We start from the raw sequence: 8,765 nt of genomic DNA, 5'->3' as shown, positions 1-8,765 counted from the left end.
TCTTCGCGGAACCTATTGGATTCAGCTGCTGGAGGTACTTTTATGTCCATCACTCTAGGCGCCGCAACAAAGCTTCTTGATGATATGATGATTAATTACTCTGAATGGCACACGGAAAGAGCTCCACAAGGTAAGAAGGTAAATTCTGTTGAAGAAACCTCCTCCTTGAGTGATAAGATTGATGCTATTATGTCTATGCTTGTGAATGGTAGATCTAATGTTGATCCTAATAATGTTCCTTTAGCTTCATTGGTTGCTCAAGAAGAACATGTTGATGTGAACTTCATTAAAAATAATAATTTCAACAACAATGCTTATCAGAATAATTCTAGTAACAACTATAGGCCATATCCTTCTAATAATGGTAATGGTTATGGTAATTCTTACAACAATAATAGGAATGTACCCTCTGGTCTTGAAGCCATGCTTAAAGAATTTATTAGTACACAAACTGCTTTTAACAAAACTGTTGAAGAAAAGCTTGGTAAAATTGATATTCTTGCTTCTAAAGTTGATAGTCTTGCTGCTGATGTTGATCTTTTAAAATTGAAAGTTATGCCTAATGAAAATAAAGATATTAAGTCATTTGCTACAGCAAACGCCATCCAAGTTCGAATTAATGAGAATATCAGATTGATGGCTGAATTGCGTGCTAGGTGGGAAAAAGAAGAAAATACTAAAGAGAATAATGTAGCTAAAGTTTGGACTATTACCACCACTAGTAATGATAATGCTTCACATGTTGCTACACCTCCTACTATCAATGGTAAAATAATTGGTGTTGGCAATGTTTATACTCCTAATGCAAAGCGTGAAAAACTACCTGAAACTGCTAAAGCTATTTGAGCTTTTGTGATAAAACTGCTGAAATTTTTCAAAATATTGGGGACAATGATCCCATTGCTTTAGATCATAATGGTTTAGATTTTGATGATTGTCACATCTCTGAAGTTATAAAGTTCTTACAAAAACTTGCTAGAAGTCCTAATGCTAGTGCTATAAATTTGGCATTTACAAAACATATTACAAATGCTCTCATAAAAGCTAGAGAAGAGAAATTAAAACTTGAAACTTCTATTCCTAGGAAGTTAGAAGATGGTTGGGAGCCCATCATTAAGATGAAGGTCAATGATTTTGATTGTAATGCTTTATGTGATCTTGGTGCAAGTATTTCTGTTATGCCTAAGAAAATCTATAATATGCTTGACTTGCCACCATTGAAAAATTGTGATTTGGATGTTAATCTTGCTGATAATTCTAAAAAGAAACCTTTGGGGAGGATTGATAATGTTCGCATTAAGGTTAACAATAACCTTGTCCCCATTGATTTTGTTGTCTTGGATATTGAATGCAATGCATCTTGTCCCATTATTTTGGGAAGACCTTTTTCTTCGAACTGTTGGTGCTATTATTGATATGAAGGAAGGTAATATTAAATATCAATTTCCTCTCAAGAAAGGTATGGAACACTTCCCTAGAAAGAGAATAAAGTTACCTTTTGATTCTATTATTAGAAAAAATTATGATGTTGATGCTTCGTCTCTTGATAATACTTGATTCACACTTTCTGCGCCTAGCTGAAAGGCGTTAAAGAAAAGTGCTTATGGGAGACAACCCATTATTTTACTTCTGCACTTTTGTTTTATATTTGAGTCTTGGAAGTTGTTAATACTGTAGAAACCTCTCCTTATCTTTATTTTAATGCATTGTTGTGCCAAGTAAAGTCTTTGATAGTAAGGTTCATACTAGATTTGGATTACTGCGCAGAAACAGATTTCTTGTTGTCACGAATTTGAGTAGTATTCTCTGTAGGTAACTCAGAAAAATCTGCCAATTTACGTGAGTGATCCTCAGATATGTACGCAACTTTCATTAAATTTGAGCATTTTCATCTGAGCAAGTTTAGTGCCCCAGAAAAATTCGTCTTTACAGACTGTTCTGTTTTGACAGATTCTGCCTTCTATTTCGCATTGCCTGTTTTGCTATGTTTGATGGATTTCTTTGTTCCATTAACTTTCAGTGGCTTTGTGCAATGTCCAGAAGTGTTAAGAATGATTATGTCACCTCTGAATATGTGAATTTTTGATTATGCACTAACCCTCTAATGAGTTTGTTTTGAGTTTGGTGTGGAGGAAGTTTTCAAGGATCAAGAGAGGAGGATGATACAATAGGATCAAGAAGAGTGAAAACTCTAAGCTTGGGGATGCCCCCGTGGTTCATCCCTGCATATTTCAAGAAGACTCAAGCATCTAAGCTTGGGGATGCCCAAGGCATCCCCTTCTTCATCGACAAATTATCAGGTCACCTCTAGTGAAACTATATTTTTATTCTGTCACATCTTATGTGCTTTACTTGGAGCGTGTTTATGTTCTTGTTTTTGTTTTGTTTGAATAAAATTGGATCCTAGCATTCATTGTGTGGGAGAGAGACACGCTCCGCTGTTGCATATGAACACATATGTTCTTAGCTTTATTCTTAATGTTCATGGCGAAGGTTGAAACTGCTTCGTTCATTGTTATATGGTTGGAAACAGAAAATGCTACATGTGGTAATTGGTATAATGTCTTGAATAATTTGATACTTGGAAATTGTTGTGCTCATATAGATCAAGTTTAAGCTCTTGCATCATGTACTTTGTACCTATTAATGAAGAAATACTATAGAGCTTATTGACATTTGGTTTGCATGATTGGTCTCTCTAAAGTCTAGATATTTTCTAGTGAGGGTTTGAACAACAAGGAAGACAGTGTAGAGTCTTATAATGCTTGCAATATGTTCTTATGTAAGTTTTGCTGTACCGGTTCATACTTGTGTTTGCTTCAAATAACCTTGCTAGCCTAAGCCTTGTACTGAGAGGGAATACTTCTCGTGCATCCAAATCCTTGAGCCAAAAACTATGCCATTTGTGTCCACCATACCTACCTACTGCATGGTATTTATCTGCCATTCCAAAGTAAATTGCTTGAGTGCTACCTTTAAAATTCCATTCTTTGTCTTTGCAATATATAGCTCATGGGAAAAATAGCTTAAAAACTATTGTGGTATTGAATATGTACTTATGTATCTTATTTCTTAATAAGTTGCTTGTTGAGCGGTCACCATGTTCCTGGGGACGCCATCAACTACTCTTTGTTGAATATCATGTGAGTTGCTATGCATGTTCGTCTTGTCTGAAGTAAGGGTGATTTATCATGAGTTGAATGGTTTGAGTATGCATATTGTTAGAGAAGAACATTGGGCCGCTAACTAAAGCCATGATCCATGGTGGAAGTTTTAGTTTGGACAACAATCCTCAATCTCTTATGAGAATATTATCTGTTGTTGAATGCTTATGCATTAAAGAGGAGTCCATTATCTGTTGTCTATGTTGTCCCGGTATGGATGTCTAAGTTGAGAATAATCAAAAGCGAGAAATCCAATGCGAGCTTTCTCCTTAGACCTTTGTACAGGCGGCATAGAGGTACCCCTTTGTGACAGTTGGTTGACATATGCTATGCAATGATAATCCATGTAAATCTAAGCTAATTAGGACAAGGTGCGGGCACTGTTGGTAATCTATGCATGAGGCTTGCAACTTATAGGATATCTTATACATAACACATATGCTTTATTACTACCGTTGACAAAATTGTTTCTATGTTTTCAAAATAAAAGCTCTAGCACAAATATAGCAATCCATGCTACCCTCTGCGAAGGGCCATTCTTTTACTTTTATGTTGAGTCAGTTTACCTATTTCCTTCCATCTTAGAAGCAAACACTTGTGTTAACTGTGCATTGATTCTTACATACTTGCTTATTTGCATTCATCATATTACTTTGTGTTGACAATTATCCATGAGATAAACGTGTTGAAGTTGAAAGCAACTGCTGAAACTTATATCTTCCTTTGTGTTGCTTCAAAACTTTCTACTAAGAATCTATTGCTTTATGAGTTAACTCCTATGCAAGTCTTATTGATGCTTGTCTTGAAAGTACTATTCATGAAAAGTCTTTGTTATATGGTTCAGTTGTTTAATCATTGTCTTTACCATTGCTTCGAATCACTTCATTCATTACATATGCTTACAATAGTATTGATCAAGATTATGATAGCATGTCACTTCAGAAATTATCTTTGTTATCGTTTACCTACTCGAGGACGAGCAGGAACTAAGCTTGGGGATGCTTGATACGTCTCAAACGTATCTATAATTTCTTATGTTCCATGCTACTTTTATGATGATACTCACATGTTTGATACATACTTTATGTCATTATTATGTATTTTCCGGCACTAACCTATTGACAAGATGCCGAAGAGCCAGTTGCTGTTTTCTGCTGTTTTTGGTTTCAGAAATCCTACAAAGGAAATATTCTCGGAATTGGACGAAATCAACGTCCAGGGTCTTATTTTTCCACGAAGCTTCCAGAAGACTGAGGGGGATACGAAGTGGGGCGACGAGGCGCCGCCACACTAGGGCCGCGCGGCCTAGGGGGGCCCGCACCGCCCTAGCGTGTGGGGCCCCCGTCAGCCCTCCGACTCTGCCCTTCCGCCTATAAAAAGTCTTCGTCGCGAATACCCCAGTACCGAGAGCCACGATACGGAAAACCTTCCAGAGACGCCGCCGCCAATCCCATCTCGGGGGATTCAGGAGATCGCCTTCGGCACCCTGCCGGAGAGGGGAATCATCTCCCGGAGGACTCTTCATCGCCATGATCGCCTCCGGATTGATGTGTGAGTAGTTCACCCCTGGACTATGGGTCCATAGCAGTAGCTAGATGGTTGTCTTCTCCTCATTGTGCTATCATTGTTCGATCTTGTGAGCTGCCTAACATGATCAAGATCATCTATTTGTAATGCTACATGTTGCGTTTGTTGGGATCCGATGAATATGGAATACTATGTTATGTTGATTATCAATCTATCATATATGTGTTGTTTAAGATCTTGCATGCTCTCCGTTGCTAGTAGAGGCTCTGGCCAAGTTGATACTTGTAACTCCAAGAGGGAGTATTTATGCTCGATAGTGGGTTCATGCCTCCATTTAATCTGGGATAGTGACAGAAAGTTCTAAGGTTGTGGATGTGGATGTGCTGTTACCACTAGGGATAAAACATCAATGCTTTGTCTAAGGATATTTGTGTTGATTACATTACGCACCATACTTAATGCAATTGTCTGTTGTTTGCAACTTAATACTGTAAGGGGTGCGGATGCTAACCCGAAGGTGGACTTTTTAGGCATAGATGCATGCTGGATAGCGGTCTATGTACTTTGTCGTAATGCCCAATTGAATTTCACACTACTCATCATAATATGTATGTGCATTGTCATGCCATCTTTATTTGTCAATTGCCCAACTGTAATTTGTTCACCCAACATGCTATTTCTTATTGGAGAGACACCACTAGTGAACTGTGGACCCCGGTCCATTCTTTTACATCGAATACAATCTACTGCAAACATTGTTCTTTACTGTTCTTTGCAAACATCATCTTCCACACTATACATTTAATCCTTTGTTACAACAAGCCGGTGAGATTGACAACCTCACTGTTACGTTGGGGCGAAGTACTTTGATTGTGTTGTGCAGGTTCCACGTTGGCGCCGGAATCCCTGGTGTTGCGCCGCACTACACTCCGCCACCATCAACCTTCACGTGCTTCTTGACTCCTATTGGTTCGATAAACTTGGTTTCTTACTGAGGGAAAACTTGCCGCTGCACGCATCATACATTCCTCTTGGGGTTCCCAACGGACGCGTGTTGTACGCGTATCACTCACACGTAGTTTCTCGGTCAGTAGTAGCACCAATTCTGTAAGAAATCAAAAGGCTTGCCTCGACTTTCAATTGCTTTGTTATTTAGCACGTGAAAAGAATAGCCAATGTGCTGGCTCATATGTGTGCCAAGTTGGTGTGCACGCAGGAGGAGATGAGCTGTCGGATGGATCTGATACCTAGTTTCCTCACGACTAGCTTTTTTCGCTTGGCTATGTCGATTCGGGACTCTGCATATTCTGTTTCTTTCTGGTTCTGCGTGTTGGGTGCCCCGAGCTTCTTCTTCCACCATTCCCCCCGCGTGCCCCCGAGTTTTTGCTGTTGGCTTGATTCTTCGGTGATCTCCTTCGCTGGTCTGCTTTGTCGTCTCCATCGATGGCGGCAGAAGGTTAGATCATGTTTCCATTCTCTCCCCCATACCCGCTGTCGTCGTGGCGAACGAACAGATGCCATGGGATGGCTTAAGTTGGGGCCGAATGGGCCCAAGAGGATTCGGGGGAGGGTTTGTGATTAGATGGGATGAACTTCCGGATGCTTTCCTCAAGAACACAGCCAAAGGCAGGGATACAAGAAGAAACACAAGAGGAAGAACTCTGCTCTAGATCACTATCTTCATTGATCTCAACATGGTTACAGGTTTTTGAGTACAAGGTTTCTCTAGCGACTGATCCCCTTCATACGGGTGTGCCCCCTCTCCTTATATAGGGGAGAGGGTGGCTTACAGAGCAAGAAACCCTAATGGCATCTTTGACTGGACAAACTACTTTACATAGTAACTTTAATCATGGATGACGCCGGGGTCTTCTTTAATCAGGGGCGCTGATGTCCTCCGGCTTCTTTCAGCATCATCCCTCTCTTTGGCGCCAGGGCTTCGATTAAAGCCACTTTGCTTAGCTCATCCTTGTTCTCTAGCTCTGAAGAGAATCTTTGACCAGTCCTGCCGACATGCTCTTCTTTCCGGTAGCCCGGTGTCTTCTTTACCCGGTTCCGGTATACCCCTCTTGGGGATACCGGCTTAGCTTTACTTAGCCAAACTCTTATCTTTGTGCTCCGGTATAAACATTAAACCGGTATCTTGATGGCTCAAACCTTCCGGTTTGGCATGCCTTTGGCATACCGGGGGTCATCCCCCCAACATTAGTCCCCGAAGCTGGTATAGTCTGGCGGATTTTATCCAACAGACCATGCCAGGTTCTCACGTCTTTGGATACCGGTTTAATCTATCCGGCGCTCAGCTTGGATCCGGCATCTTTGCTCGGACTTACATTTTCTCTCTCTGCAAAGTATTCTCCGGTATCTTTTCCTCCGGCATCTTAGTCATTAAACACCTCCTCGGTGAAGTCGAGAATTTCTCGGGCCCCGCGCCTGTCAGTGACATGCGCACTGTGACTGACGCGTCAGTGTCAGGGGTCACTTCCCTTCGGCTTCCGCGCGCGTATTAACTGCCTCACAGCGGATCCTAGCCACTGTTCTGGATCCATGTGCACCTCCCTGTGTCTTTCTATTTTTACGCGTGTATCGCTGCGCCACGCGGCGGCCCGTGGAGCAAACCATCGCGGCCCGCGGAGCGAACCGCCGCGGCCCGGCGGTTTTCGGCCCACCTCTCTCTCTTCCTTTATAAGGCGAAACCGCCCCTTCTTCTTCCTCTTCTCGCATTCACCACTTCCTCGCGCACAGTGCCCTTCGTCCTCTGCGCCTCCGTCGCTCTTCGTTCTTTGCTCGAGCTCCGCCGCCCAGCGAACCTCCGCTGCTGCTCTGCCGGACTTCGCCAGAGTTCGTCGCGCGAAGAATCTCTGCGGTGCTCCTCTCGCGGCCGCAACATTGGTGCTTCCTGAAGCTCTTCTCTCCACCTCGCCGTCGACGGACCCCCTCGTCAACCGCAAGCTTTCCATTCCTCCGGCGAACCGCTTCGTCTGCGATTCCGCCGCCTCAGGTTAGGCTCAATCTGCCTTTACCCCTCTTTTGCTTGCTTTCTAGATCTTGGGTCGGTAGTGTATTTACTTCTCCTTTTCTTTTGCTTTTTCTCTTACTCGTAGATCTTCGCGCGGGGGTAAATCGTGGGATTTGTGTTTTTCCGTGGCTAATCTCATGTCTAGTGAGGAGTCTTCCTCTGCCTCTTCTTCTGCCTCTTCTTTCAGTAGCCAACATACCCAATCTTCCGACGGTTTATCCGCCGATCTCGTCCGGATGGACGTCGATGTCGGTAGCGACCAAGAAGCCTGTAGCTCTAGCCAAGCTTCCGGCGTAGATCCCGCCGGTGTCACACGTGGGGCCTGGATGGGCTCCAACGTTAGCCAGTATGAGATTGACTAGCTTTACCGGTCCAGGAGGATTCCGGAGGGAGTATCCTGCCGGCTCTCTAGCGACGAGATTCAACCGGTGCTTGAATCCGGTGAACGCGTTGTTTTTCTCGCTCACTTCGAGCACGGCTTCGGCCTCCCCGTCTCTCCTTTCTTCCGGAGTTTCCTTGATTTTTACCAGCTTCAACCTCATCATCTTCCCAGCAATTCCATTTTTTACCTTTCTTGCTATGCCACCTTTATGGAGGCTTACATCGGCGTTCGTCCCACTCGCGAGACGTTCGCCCGTTTCTTTGCTCTTCGGATCAATTCCGTTCAGGGCAAGGAAATCCCTAAACCCAAACCCCCCGTGCAGTGCGGGTCTTGTATCATCGGCTCCCGCCAAGGGAGCCCTTTCTTCAAGTTTTCCGGTCTCGAGTCATGCCGGTTATGGCAAGGGACCTTTTTCTATGTGAAGAACACCGGCGCCGCAGATCTCATCGATCTGCCTCCTTTTAATCCGGCGCCGCCCAGAAAGATCAACTGGAGCTACAACCCGAAGAAAGATCATATAGAAACCAACCGGGTGGTACGCTTCATGGAGCAGCTGATGAAGGGGACTAACATCTACTCCGACGATATTATCCGCGCCTTCATCTCGCGCCGGGTGCTTCCTCTTAAGCGCCGGCAGCACAAGATGAGCGAGATGTATGGTCCCGGTGATCCC

Source organism: Lolium perenne, chromosome 3 (genome assembly GCF_019359855.2).
Source record: "Lolium perenne isolate Kyuss_39 chromosome 3, Kyuss_2.0, whole genome shotgun sequence".
NCBI lineage: Eukaryota > Viridiplantae > Streptophyta > Magnoliopsida > Poales > Poaceae > Lolium > Lolium perenne.
Note: the sequence above shows the minus strand (reverse complement) of the source record.